The sequence below is a fragment of the Xiphophorus hellerii genome, chromosome 10, assembly GCF_003331165.1.
Source record: "Xiphophorus hellerii strain 12219 chromosome 10, Xiphophorus_hellerii-4.1, whole genome shotgun sequence".
In the NCBI taxonomy this organism is placed as follows: Eukaryota; Metazoa; Chordata; class Actinopteri; order Cyprinodontiformes; family Poeciliidae; genus Xiphophorus; species Xiphophorus hellerii.
This window is the reverse complement of record NC_045681.1, coordinates 22,140,872-22,153,771: the sequence shown is the minus strand read 5'-3', so window position 1 is coordinate 22,153,771 and position 12,900 is coordinate 22,140,872. Positions and strand designations below refer to the sequence as shown.

Below are 12,900 nucleotides of genomic sequence, written 5' to 3'. Positions count from 1 at the left end.
AGAACTAGATGGAAAAGAGGTTTGGTCGGTAAAACATTTAGTCAACAATTTTGGCCAACTTAGTACGTCCATTCACAGCGCACTTTTGTTGTTTATTTGCCAAATATTTTTCTTATTATTCACATTGTGAATATAATTTACAAACAAACCAAAGGACTTTTGAACTTCTAACAAGTGAAGTTCAGAAAACTAGAATATTTTTGGTAGCAGGTGACCTGGCTCAGCTATTATCATTGTTTACCATAATGTCTCATTGGAAACTTTTGCTATAAGGACGCCAGTTCAACCAGTAAACTGATTGGTGTCCCACTATTCCATTTATAAATTCCATATCAATTCTATCAATTGCAATCGATTCATAAAATAAAGCCCTTAAATATCCAATTGTTGCAAAACCCAAAGAGATTAATTAAAACTTTAAATGTAGCTTCAATCTGGAAAGACTCACACAGAGAGAAAGTTTTAGAAAGTTTATTTGACAAGAAATAATCTTTGGGGCTCAGACCCCGGCAGTAGACACTGCGCTGGTAACTGCCAGAGAGAATGATCTTTTTTCTATATGAAAACCTTTTTGAATAAAGTCACTGGTTACATAAATTAAACCAGTGTGTAAATTCTAACTATAACTGTCTTCATCTCAGCTGCTCAGCCAATCACCTGATCATGTGTCTCCATCCCAGCCTAACGGCGCCGGGCTCATCTCCTCCACCCTTCATAAAGTCCGGCTTGATGTGTGCAACTGCTCCTCATCTGAGCTATCATCACCTCCACCCCGACTACACCTTCGCTCTGCTCGTTTAATCTTGTTTGTAACCGAACAATATGTTTCTGTATGTGCTTGCTTTATTACAAAAAAACCCCAAGTTGATTCTGACTGTTAAAACATAAACAACTTAGCTGTATGTCAGGTTTGTAAAAAAATTTGTATTGATTCCAGTCATTGTTCAAAATGTATAGGAAACATTGTATTTACACATATAAAATATTGCAAGTTATTAGCTTTGCTTGCATTTAAAATTTTTAAAACAAGGTTATCCTATTGTTAAACAACGCTGTTACAATATATTTACAACTACTTTATTGGTTCTACTCTCTCCAACAAATTACAGCCACAATGTAACTTTGTGTGGAAACGGCACCATTTCTGTGAAAACTAAATAATGTAAATCAACTGAGCTACAACAAAAGGAACATTCAAAAATGTAAATAATATTGAAAGAACACATTATTAAAAAGGATGACTGCACAAGTCAAAAGGCAAATATTCTTTAGCAGAAATGATTTAAAATGGCATGTCACAAAAAAACGAACAATGTGTGACAACTGAAATGTGTGAAAGACTGAGGAAAGCAACTAATATTCTCCTTGCATTCAGTATTGACAGTCAGTGCAGTGTCTAGGTCGGCCATCACAGTAGTAACCAGGGTACTCTCCTCGTCTTCCATCGCCGGTGAAGCCCACAGTCTTTATATTACCGGTGGCAGGAAGAACACGTTACAACCGCAAAAGGAATCCGGTTTTCTGCCTTGAATGTTTTTGAAAATTTTCCCCAGTTGATCTCACCTGTTAATGAAAAATCGATTTCATGTAGTTGAAATCTAATTTCACATGTTTCAGATGAAAAAAGTCAAAGGTCCTTACCATCCAGCCAAGCAAAGTGAGTCTTCTTCCTGAAAACTGGCTCAGACTCAACGGCTTCAAAGCACCTGCAGGTCAATGCCAAGGTGAGGTAAGCTGAGTCTCCCTGTGCTAGCGCCACCTCCTGGAGAACAGCTTCAAGAACATTCAGAGGCATCTGAAAAAAACAAAAAAACAAACAAAATAAAAAATCACATTGCACATTATGATCAGTAAAACAGTAGTTAATAATAACCATTTCACCAAATATTTTGTTACTCTTACTTGTGTAGTTTATTGCAGTTACTTACTAAAACTATATTGAAGTAGTGCTACTCATCATTAGAGTATCACATCTGGGTACTACACCCAACTATAATAGCTGCTGTTAGTTTATAAAATATATTAGACTTTCCAGAAATTTAACATTGGTGTACAAAACATATTTAAAAAAGATCAACCTTTAAAAATAAAAGAGAAACACTAGAAAACTGGTATGTAAAAAATATTTTATATTTTTCAAGTGTAGTTATACATACCGTTATGTTGAACCATAGCAGTTTGTGCTAAATGGTTCTGTAGCTTGTATTAGCAAAGGGAACAGCAATATTTATCGTTCATGTTGCAAATAGATACGTGGATCTGTATAATGAAAATAAAAAACAGTTTGAGCATAAAATACATTTCTCAATTATACATGTTATCTACTTTTCTATTTTTATCTAATGGTGCCCAGCGGGATAATAATTAGCTATGCTACATGCTAAAATTAGCCTTCCCCTGTATGAATTACGAATTTCACTAGTTCTTAATTATATTTTCAACCTAATCTAGAAAAGCGTATTGATTTACTATGTGAAAAAATTTAAGAAGGTAAAAATACCTTTTGTTGACTTTGTGAGTTTTGCATTGTTGATCGTGTGCCGAACACCAGAGGAAGAACCTCTCAAACTTCTTTCTTTCTTCTTCTGTTCCTCTTAACTCCGCGTCTTAAGGTATTTATACTAGTGATTATGAAAATAGCGCCCCCTTCATTTCCGGAATGCAATAGTCCCATTTCCAAATAAGGTATGGGACTGACGGAAAGGTCCGTCCCCGCCCCTTTCTGTTTGCTGCAGCGAGGTCCTTCTCCCCCTCTTCTTCCGACTCTTGGAAAAGTCCCTGTCCCCGCGCACCAAGGAAAATCCAGGAACCTCCACGCTGTATTCCGGAATAAGCGAGTGCAGCCAGGTTTCCATGAAGCAGAAGATACTGCACTCCCAGTACTCCTTCTGGGTCCTAACCAGCGCCGTGAGTTCGTCTGTCCTATTTCCCAAAGACCTCACCGCTGGCCTGCGCCGTCTCTTCTTCTACCTCCGTTTAACTCCAGACCCGCAGCCCCGTCGTCTCCTCCGTAACTCCTCCGGAACCACAGGCCCGTCTCTGGGCAGTAGCAGAGGCCCACACAGCGCAATCAGCCGTTCACGCGAGCAAACAATGCCGCTACTCCGCTCGGCAAGGTTCTCCGCAACCAAGAGTAGAAAAAGTAGCAGAAGAACGTGGAGAACATCGACAGAACCACATCCAGCCATTGTGGAAAGCCCAACTGATGATGGGTTCTTCAAGCACGGATCCTTAATCGGTTACAACAAATATACACAGACCAACACACACGACGGGAGCTGCGTCTGCAGGCAGCCAGCTGCGCCGGCGCCATCTTGAAAAAAAAAAAAAATGAAGACGGTGGTTGGATTAGTCAGCGTCACCATCAACAGAACAGTAGAGGAAGTTGATTTTGTCCACTGTTGGCCTCTGGGATCCTTTAACAGCATTGATCCTGAGCAGATCTTAGCTCTCTGTTCTCCCATCTTGCTCATCCGAAAGCTGACTTCGATCTTCCATCAGGAAAACATTTATTCTTGGTTTGAGTTGCACAGACAGAGCAAGTGGCTCCAAAGCAGGTACATTTTTTTTTATGACTTATATACTTATATATTACTTCTTTGACGTACTTCATCTGGTGAGCCGCTGAGTTTTAGATGACATTACTAATTGCTAAAACGTGTTTGTTTACGTTCTTGCTCCTTGTTGGTGGCAGAGACCTCCTGGTGACATTCACCCGTTCTTCATTACGCCGTTACCACGGACTACGGTCTGGGTTTTTAGTGCACGTGTGTGAATATTTGTGTTGTAAGAGTGTGTTCATATTGTGTAAGTGTGTGTATATTGTGTCGTTCTGCTCAGGTTGGTGTGTGATTGTTTGAGAGATAAAGCTGGAGTTCTTTGTTTTCTATTTAGTTTATGTTTTGTCTGCTTTTGATTTTTTCCGAACTTGCAGGTCCGTCTTTGTGGGACAGGTGGCGCTCACATTCACTTCTGCCTCGTTTTGCCGAATTACTGCCTCGGTTTTTCCGTCAACATCGACCAATATCGTTTAAATTGGCAGCAGACGTACGGAAGCTTAGCCGGACTGTCGATATGTGAAGTGGCGTCGCCAGCAGTTTTATGTTAGAACAAGTCATAAGAAGATAAAATTCTGAACTCTCATCCAGAGGGAAGTGACTCATATTCACCAACAAGGTTTTCACATTTGAAGAATGTTCACTGCTGTGCCGGACAACGGGCTCAATAACAGAAAAAAAATGAAAAGTTCTAGTCATACAAAATTTTAGGAAAATTATATCACAGTAATAATTTATAAACAGCAGTAATAATTTACAAATTTCTTCTATTTTGCCAAAGTCTAATAGGATAAATTCATCCTATGACTCCATGGGGAAAAAGTAATTGCATTGTTAATTCATGATTATCTGATTTTTATCCGCAGATATAATTAAGAAGCTAAACAAACTTAAGGTTGTTTAACTCTTTGACTCTTTTAGCTCAACTCTAAAAGAGTCAAAAAACACAGGAAAACGATTCATTGGCGTCTCTGAGCTTGGAAAGGATTAGTAAGACATCACAGCGAACCTAAACGAGAGCCACACTCCACACCTGGAGAAACCACGCGGCTGCTGTGATCCTGCCAGGAGAGCCCGATCGGCCAAAATTACTTCAAGATTCAACCTGGAGGTCACCAAGCAACCCAGAAATAAAACATCTAAAACACTGCAGGTGTTGCTTCCCTCGGTTAAGGTCAGAATTTGTGATTCAACAATAAGAAACAGACTGGGGAGAAAGAAAAATGGCCGTGATGGGAGAGTTCAGGGATTAAAATCACTGCTGACCAAAAAAATGAACATAAAGGCCCATCACACATTTACCCAAAACACACAACTTGAAGATTCCCTACACTTTAGGGCCCAGGTGTCAAACTCCAGGCCTCGTAGGCCGCTGTCCTTCAGTTTTTAGATGTGCCACAGGTACAAAACACTGGAATGAAATGACTTAATGACCTCCTTCTCCAGAGCCTTAATGACCTAATTATTCTGTTCAGGTGGTGCAGCAGAGGCACATCTAAAAGTTGCAGGACTGCAACTTTTTTTTTCTGTCTAAATATTTTTGGAAGTACATATTTAGCTAAACTAAATATTTCATGTGAAGCTAAATGCTTTCTAACTAAGCCTGTCACAATAAGCAGTTGATTAAATTGCATGATAAAATAAATTGATCATTTCCATTCTGATTTTTGAAGAGGAATTTTGTTTCCTAATCCATTTTATGTATTGTTTTTGGTTGTGTATACGTTTTTATTTCCATTTTCATTAGTGTGGTTTTATTTTGGACATTTAAAATATCTTCCAGTTCCAGTGTTAAGTCTCCATTACAAAAGTAAAGTTTATTTTTCTTTGAGACAGTAAACTTTTATTATTACGCCAACATCAAAATATTACTTGAAAATCATCTCAAAGCAACAATAATTATATCGCAATAATTACTGGGGTAATTTATTATCCAGCAGAATTTATTAAAGTCCCATTCATAACTAAATATGAAATTTGAAAGCTAAATATTTTTGTTTCTAAACAAAATATTTAGTTTGGAACTCCAACATTTACAAATGTATGAAAAACATGGTGAAAATATGACTGGAAAATGAACAAACATTTTTATGTTTACTAAATAAAATAAAATATGGCTCTTAGTTTTTTTACTGTATAAGTTCACAAATGGCACCCCATAACTCCTAAAGACAACTTGTGACATTTTTTTTCCAAAGGATGCTAACCCTAAAAGTAACTTTGGAACAAAGTCCCGTTTTGAATGAAGTTTAATTCCCCCCAAAACGGAGCTAAATGGGAATCGACGTGTTTACAGTACATTCAGAGGGAGTGAAAATTCCTGCTTTTCTGTTTCTCACTTTTCAATATCCTGTGGCTCCTGCTGCTCCGCTGATGCAGATCGAGGCCGACTGGCCAAATAGACTGAGGTAGCCCAGTTGTTGTAGCTCTGGCTCCATGCAGCTCCAGGGAGTCAGGCATGTCTACCAGCAAACTGGGAGAGTTTGTTTGTTAATGCCACATGCGCTTTACCCGGCGCTTTTCTGAACATGTACGGCTGAATATTAAATACAGGTATTTGAGTGGGTTCGGGGCGGGTGTTTGCGTGTATCGGGTTTCCGGATGAAGTGAGGGTTTATGCTATTTAAATTGGCTCATACATCACGCTACCAGGCTGTTATTACTGAGGCCTGCTATCTGAGCCACACATCTTTAGCTCTTTTTTTTTTTTCCCCCCAGTGTGTTCCTTTATTTGCGTAAACTGGAAAACTAGAAAAATGTCCATCACAAATGGTGCGAGGAAATACTGGAACATTGCCTATCTGTTATTATTCCTATTTTCCGTTGCGCAGAAACACAATATCAAAGGGAACACGGAGAAATTAAGGCTCCTGCAAATGACCAAACCCAGAATGGAATTAATTCCCCTGCTGCATTTTTGTCCCCTAATATAACCTGTAATAGAGATTGAGTAAAATGTCATGTTAGTGTTGCACACCACTTACAGACCTGCCTAAGCAACACAATGTGGACAGTGTGTCATCGTAGTTTTTTCTCGTGAAGAACCAGAAGGTCATTTCTACGGGAGCGTTTAACTGCCGGAGCTTGGAAATAAATTCAGGAGCAGAATCTTAAGACGAGGAAACGTTCTCGTTAAAACAAGACTTTAAAAAGTCGTAATGAGATTTGTATGTCATGAAACCAAAATATCCTTCTATTGAATCAGAAAGGTCATAGCAGTAAAACTTATTTTTAGATGGCCAAACGGGGTGAGAAAATGTCCGACTGAGCCCGTTTGACTTTTTACGATGTCGCAATCTGTCAGAGGAGCCTATTTTTATCTCTAATTAAGACAAGATATAAAATTAATCAAGTAGTGCACCTTATTATAACGCTAAAGTTCTTTGCTATAACAAATATAAAACTAGTCTTGTTTTAACAAAGAAAGTCTAGTTCAAACTAGTTTTGTATAACATGAGAGTTCAATGTTATACCTAGATATAAAATGAGTCTCATTTTAATGAGGTTCTCATTTTGTGCATCTTGCTGTATCGTGAACATTTCTTTCTATAAGATAAAACGTCTCGTTTTAACAAGTTTTGCATTTTGTTATATTATTAAATCTTTTTCTTGCAGTAAAAGTCATCTTGTTTTAAAGAGAAACATTCTTGTTTCATCAAGTTCAACTTGTCTCGCTAAAATGAGACAAGTTTTGTATTCGTCATAGCAAGAACCCAACGTTACAGCGAGATGCTGTTAAAATGAGAACGTTAAAACTAGGCTCCAAACACTGACATTCCTCCTCCTCACCTTGTTTGGTTATCTAAAAATACGTTTTACTACTATGACCTTTCTTTTTCAATAGAGGGATATTTGGTATAATGAGCTACAAATCTCATGATGACTTTTCAAAGTCTTGTTTTAACGAGAACGTTTTCTCGTCTTAACAAGATTCTGCTCCTGAATTTATTTCTGGGCTCCCGCAGAAATGTTTTAACAACAAACTTTCTCCTCTTAACAAGTTTTGCATTTCGATATAGCGTGAAATGTTTCTTGCTGCAGCGAGATATAAAACTCGTCTCATTTCAACAGGAAACATTTTCATTTTAACAAGCTTTGCGTCTGGTTAGCACAGATTCTGCTCCTGGATTTCTTTTCAAGTTCTGGCAGCTGAAGGCTTTTGTCAAAAAAGTATCTCTTGCTGACCCTGGAGACAATAATGAGGGGAGCTGACTTTGATAAAAATAAATTGTGGAGAGAAAAAAAAAGTACCATTGGAAAAGCTGGTTTTGGTAACAAAATGGTCTAAAATATTTCTCAATAGGGGTTCAACTTAGCAGCACTTTTGGATTTAACCAAAAGGTAATAAAAGTGAAAGGAAAGGTGCTTCACTGCTGAAGGACTTTGAGGAGGGAATTCTCTAACAACACTATCTTCTCCAACTTTATTAGTGGATTAACAGAGCAGATGGTCCTAAACACGTCAATGGAGTCCACCAGGTGGGAGCAATTTGCACCTATTTTACATCTTTGGTTGAGGCTACTGGTAACTCACTGCTACGCCTGCTAGCTAGCTAACATTTTTTTTATCATGGGTAAGTGCAAATTTATTGCCAGTTGGCGCGACAAAGTTTGTGTATTTCTGTAGAGATTCAGATCCTTCCAAAGTCCTGTATTTGTCTTTGTGAAGTCTGCAGAAACCCTGGACAAAGGTTTAAAGCTATATTTATTTAAAGCTATAGTTATGTCATTTAAGTTGTAAAAAGTTGTACTTCTTTATGGGCAAAAAAAAAAAGTTTGAAGAGAAGCTGATATAAAATCCCTCGAAAAGTTGTTTCTAAACTTAAATTGAGAACAAATGAATCAGAACAAAAGAAGAATGTGTGATTTTCTTTGAGCATTTTGGAAATGTTTGTTAAGTTTAATCTTTAGGTCTAAGAGTGCGACAAATCCTGCCAGTCGTTAGGCTCGTTTTAAAACTGGGAATAAATAGTGTTAGGGAAGATGAAGTCAAAAATGCATATAGAGAAATCACATTTCTGCTGTACAAACTAAAATGTATCTGAGTGTGTTGTTAAAGATGGAGAGTTCTGAAGTTTGGGGGCTGAAAATACATTAATCTGTGACTAATAACACATACAGTCCAGTGCTGCGTATCACTGAGCCCTGATGATAAACAGCGAGCCGAGATCATGGAACAGCTCGGAGTCGAGGCGGCCAACTTTCAAATTGTTCTTAAGCTAAATCCTGCCACACCATAATGCTCTTTGTATGCATAAAAATACATAAAGGCGGATAGAGAAACTCTAGCTTCTAGACTTGCGGTCGAGCCTCCCTACTTTCTTACCGATTGGTCCAGCTTTGGGATTTGATTTGGGGAACACGATCCGGGCCTGTTGCTCTTGTCGGCTCATGGACTCCGTCCAGCACATACATCCATTTGTCATCATCGCCCTCCTCTTCTTTCTCCATTGTGGTACTGAGTTTTTAATGGGGCTCTGGTGGGCCATTTATGAGCCAGATCCTCTGCATCTTATCCCCATAGCTCCCTTCTTCCATCAGCCATGGGTTCGCTCTTCCGAACTGTCTCTAATTTGAAAAAAAGGAGACTCCCGTACCCCGACATCGTCGTCTGATATTAATACGGCACTGGACAGAAGAGCAGTGGTGTACTTGATCAACTTACACATGTGAAATATCTTAAGTGCCAGAGCGTAAAGCAGACGTTAGATGAAGTGCATCAGTTTAAATGTTTAAATCCCTCTGATCCAATCTGCCTGAATCCCAAGCCAAAGCTCTTTAGCTCTCGCCTCTCGCTTTTCACGCAGATTGTGGTTTTGGTTGCAAATTCTCCATGAACAATCACAGGCGGGCCCTCGTTTCTAAATAATTGCTTGGAGCTTGAAGATATTTTGGTGTTTGTGCGGGTTTTTACTCGCAACTGAAAGGATCTATAAAGTGTTTATATAAAGTGTGAGAGGGGCCGAGAAAGCCAGAACGCCGAGAGAGGAGCTTAAATTTCAACCCAAACGACTGTTTGAGTTTGCTGATAACGTTTTGGTTTAACTGTAATTTTGTTATAATTAATGAGCAGAAAACCTATTGCCTATGCCAGCCTTCATTTGTCGGAAAAAATAAGAAAAAAAGACATACACACACACACACATGCTGGCTTTAAAACTGCTACTGCTACATCATTTCTCAAATGAGATAATTATTCTCTGAGAATATTTATCACCATTTAGATCTGCAGAGCAGAACGTTTTAAAGACCGATGGTGGCCAAATACTTTTGGCAGGAAAGCAAATGTTTCGTTGTTTGTTATTACGGGAGGAAAAGCAAGAACGCTTACTATGAAATGAATTTTTACTTCACTTTGGAATGGAAGAAATCAGAGTGTTTTGGGTTTCAAGACCCGATATCCCCATTTAAAAACAGCATCAGCCTGCGTTGCGTCGGTATTTGTTGTGTTTTTGTGCTGCGTAGAACCCAAACGCAGACAGGAGATTATGGAGTATTTTATACAAAACAAGAAAATAAAAAGAAGAATTGTAGGTGGGTGAAAACAGTGAGGAAGAACATTTTTGTTAAAACGGACCCAAAATGATGTTTAAAGCCACTTTTAACAATCTGATCTGTTTTCTAATGTGGCTTCCATCCCACACTCAACTGTACAAATACGTCCACATACATAAATCTTATATTACTAAATTTGGGAGACCTTTCTCACATTTAGTATTCTTAAACTTTTATTCCTACATTTTCCGTATTTTATTTTCATTTACTGTATACAGTATCAGCCTGTTTCAGTATTTGTTGTGTTTTTGTGTAGTGTAAAACAGGAGCAGTGGAAAGTTTACATAAAGCTTTTGTCTACATTTCACTTTTTTTAAATTTCCCATTTAATTTCCAGTCTCATTATTTTATTGATACGTTTTTACATTGATAAAACAGTTAAGGAAACAAGAAATGTAGGGTAACCCTAATTCTGTTTCAAGCAGTAAGTATTAATTTGTTTACCTACGTTCAATAAATAAGTTGTAAAAGTTTATGTTTCTTGGATGCAATATTTGGCACATTAATTATTTAATCAAGCCATTTCTTTATTTCTATATTCATTGCCAATTTTGGCAGGATCAGTCCTCCATATTCACCTCAGTTGCTGGGCTGTGAAGGCTGTCTTCACTAGCTGAGTTTTCATTGACCGGTTGATTTGTGCGATTTGACATTTTGAACACAAATGCGCTTTATGGAATGTAGCTTTTTGATTTTAAAAAAAAGTTTTGGCGCTATGGTGAGGCGGTTCTGAGGCTGATATTAGTTTATTTAGAAAACCTCAATGGAACCACTTTTTGTTCCCGCATCACACGAGTCACATGACCAACAACCGGATGATGTCACTGGCGCGAACCACAAAGAAGACAACAGGAAGTAGCTGTAGGATCTTGAAGCCACATGTTTTTGTATTGATTTATCGTGTGAACAAACTTAATCGCGTGTGATTTCAGTTGTGTTTCTTTATGAATAGAAACGCTGAAATTGCATTTTTTGAGACTGTCATTTTATGTCATAATTATTTGTCAAATAGAATCACAGTAGTACAGAGGGAGCACTCATCTCCTCAACCTCTGAACGAGATGCTGGATCTTAAACCAGAGTGTCAGGAACGCACTAATGTAATGATGTTTCTTTTGGCACTTTTAGCCAATCAAAAACAAGCAGAGCGCAGGTCCTGTGATCGTCCAGCCAACCTGCAAAGTTAAAGAAAAACAGAACTGGGACATGATTTGGGCAAATCCCGGCACTTTGGACCTTCTGAAATGGATCAAATGCTGTTAGAGGGGGATGGCTTCTTCCTTAGATTGAAACTTATACAGTTTGTCTTTCTTTCCGAAATTTCAGAACGAAAAACAACATCGGCTGATTAGATGTGACGGACTTCTTTTTTTTTTATTCGAATGTCTAATCAACACTGATTCCATCAACGTTGAATAGGGTTAAAGATTTCACTACTGGATATGATCATATAAAATAAACATTTAATCTCAACTTTAATTTTCAACATTCCTTTTTGTCAGCTGCATGGTTCTCGTCTTTTAATGGTTACCATAGCAATAAGGTCTGATGCATTTAGGATTTTTGCCTAAAAAAGACTTTCATCTAAAACTCGCAATACCTTTTGCAATAAAGTATCTTTGGCATTGTTCATCAATTGAAACCTGGCTAATGGATGTTATTTTCAAAAGCTACTTTTTATCTAACAAAATGCTTCAAGTTGCCAAACTTGATTGCATTCAGAACATCTTTACCACAATCAATGTGTGATTGTTACTTTTCAATCAGACATTGAGAACTATCAATGAGCCTCTACTCATTATTTGTTACTTCTCGATATCTGACTTACAAAGCAAATTGTGGTAATGATGTACTGGATGCAATCAAGTTCGGGACGTTGTAGCATTTTGCTCTTTATTTATTTATTTTGCACAAAACAGTTAAAAACCAGTCTGGGTTTGTGTTGTTTTTCTGTTTTGGTTTTTCAAAAATGACGTACTGTCTCTAGTTATCTAACTGCTTCAGACATTTGGGCAACTACATAACGTTTTAATAAATGCTTCATGTGATTGTAGAAAAGTTTGTGCTGACAGTTCAGTGCTGGAAACTCTGAGCTGGGCAGCCCTGTGGTTTAAACCTTTTGGTTGCCGATTCTCAGTGGATTCAGTCTTAGAAGCTGATTGAGTCTTAATACGCAGCTCTTGGCTTTATCCAGATCACTGCTGACCTTCACAGTGTTGGCTGCCATGTAAGTCCAAACCCCCCCACCCTGTTGGGAGCATGATGTAAAGTACGATATTACGAATAAGGGAAGCATTGAAAGAGGTAATTTTGTGTTTCGAGTTCTCAACGGTACATCAAAAAAAATTTTAGTAAGAAAATGCTGTATTTTTGATGCTAATGGTGGACTTAATATCTGATGGTAGATGTTTTGGCTCAAAGATGGTGGACGTTGAACAAAACGACCCGACCTTACCGTTCCCCAGAAAAGAGGTTGCACATTTGCTATAGTAATGGATACCGTCGTATATAGATCAACTTTAAAACTTAGATCAGCAATGGGACCTGGCAGTAATGTCACATTATCATAACACAATAAAGAAAGCTAATAGAAAGAAAGCACAACTGATTGCGATGCCCTTCTGCGGAGCATCGAATGCAACTTCTGTACAGAAGTCTGACTGGATGCGTAGTCGGACCCAAAAGTGGTGGGATTGTGATGATTTTCAGCGACACAGACTTACACAGAATCATGACGCACGTCTCACGTCAATGACGTAAAAGTCGGAAAAAATGTGACATGACCGTTC

General features: G+C 38.2%; 1 long non-coding RNA gene across 1 annotated transcript; it reads right to left on the bottom strand.

Moving 5' to 3' along the window:
• Positions 1–1,748: 1,748 nt before the first annotated feature.
• Positions 1,749–2,658, bottom strand: LOC116726807 (uncharacterized). Its single transcript, XR_004340672.1, has 3 exons — positions 2,501–2,658; positions 2,157–2,259; positions 1,749–1,795 (listed from the first exon to the last, which is right to left on the bottom strand). It is a non-coding gene; the product is annotated as an uncharacterized LOC116726807 (long non-coding RNA).
• Between the last annotated feature and the right edge of the window lie 10,242 nt (positions 2,659–12,900).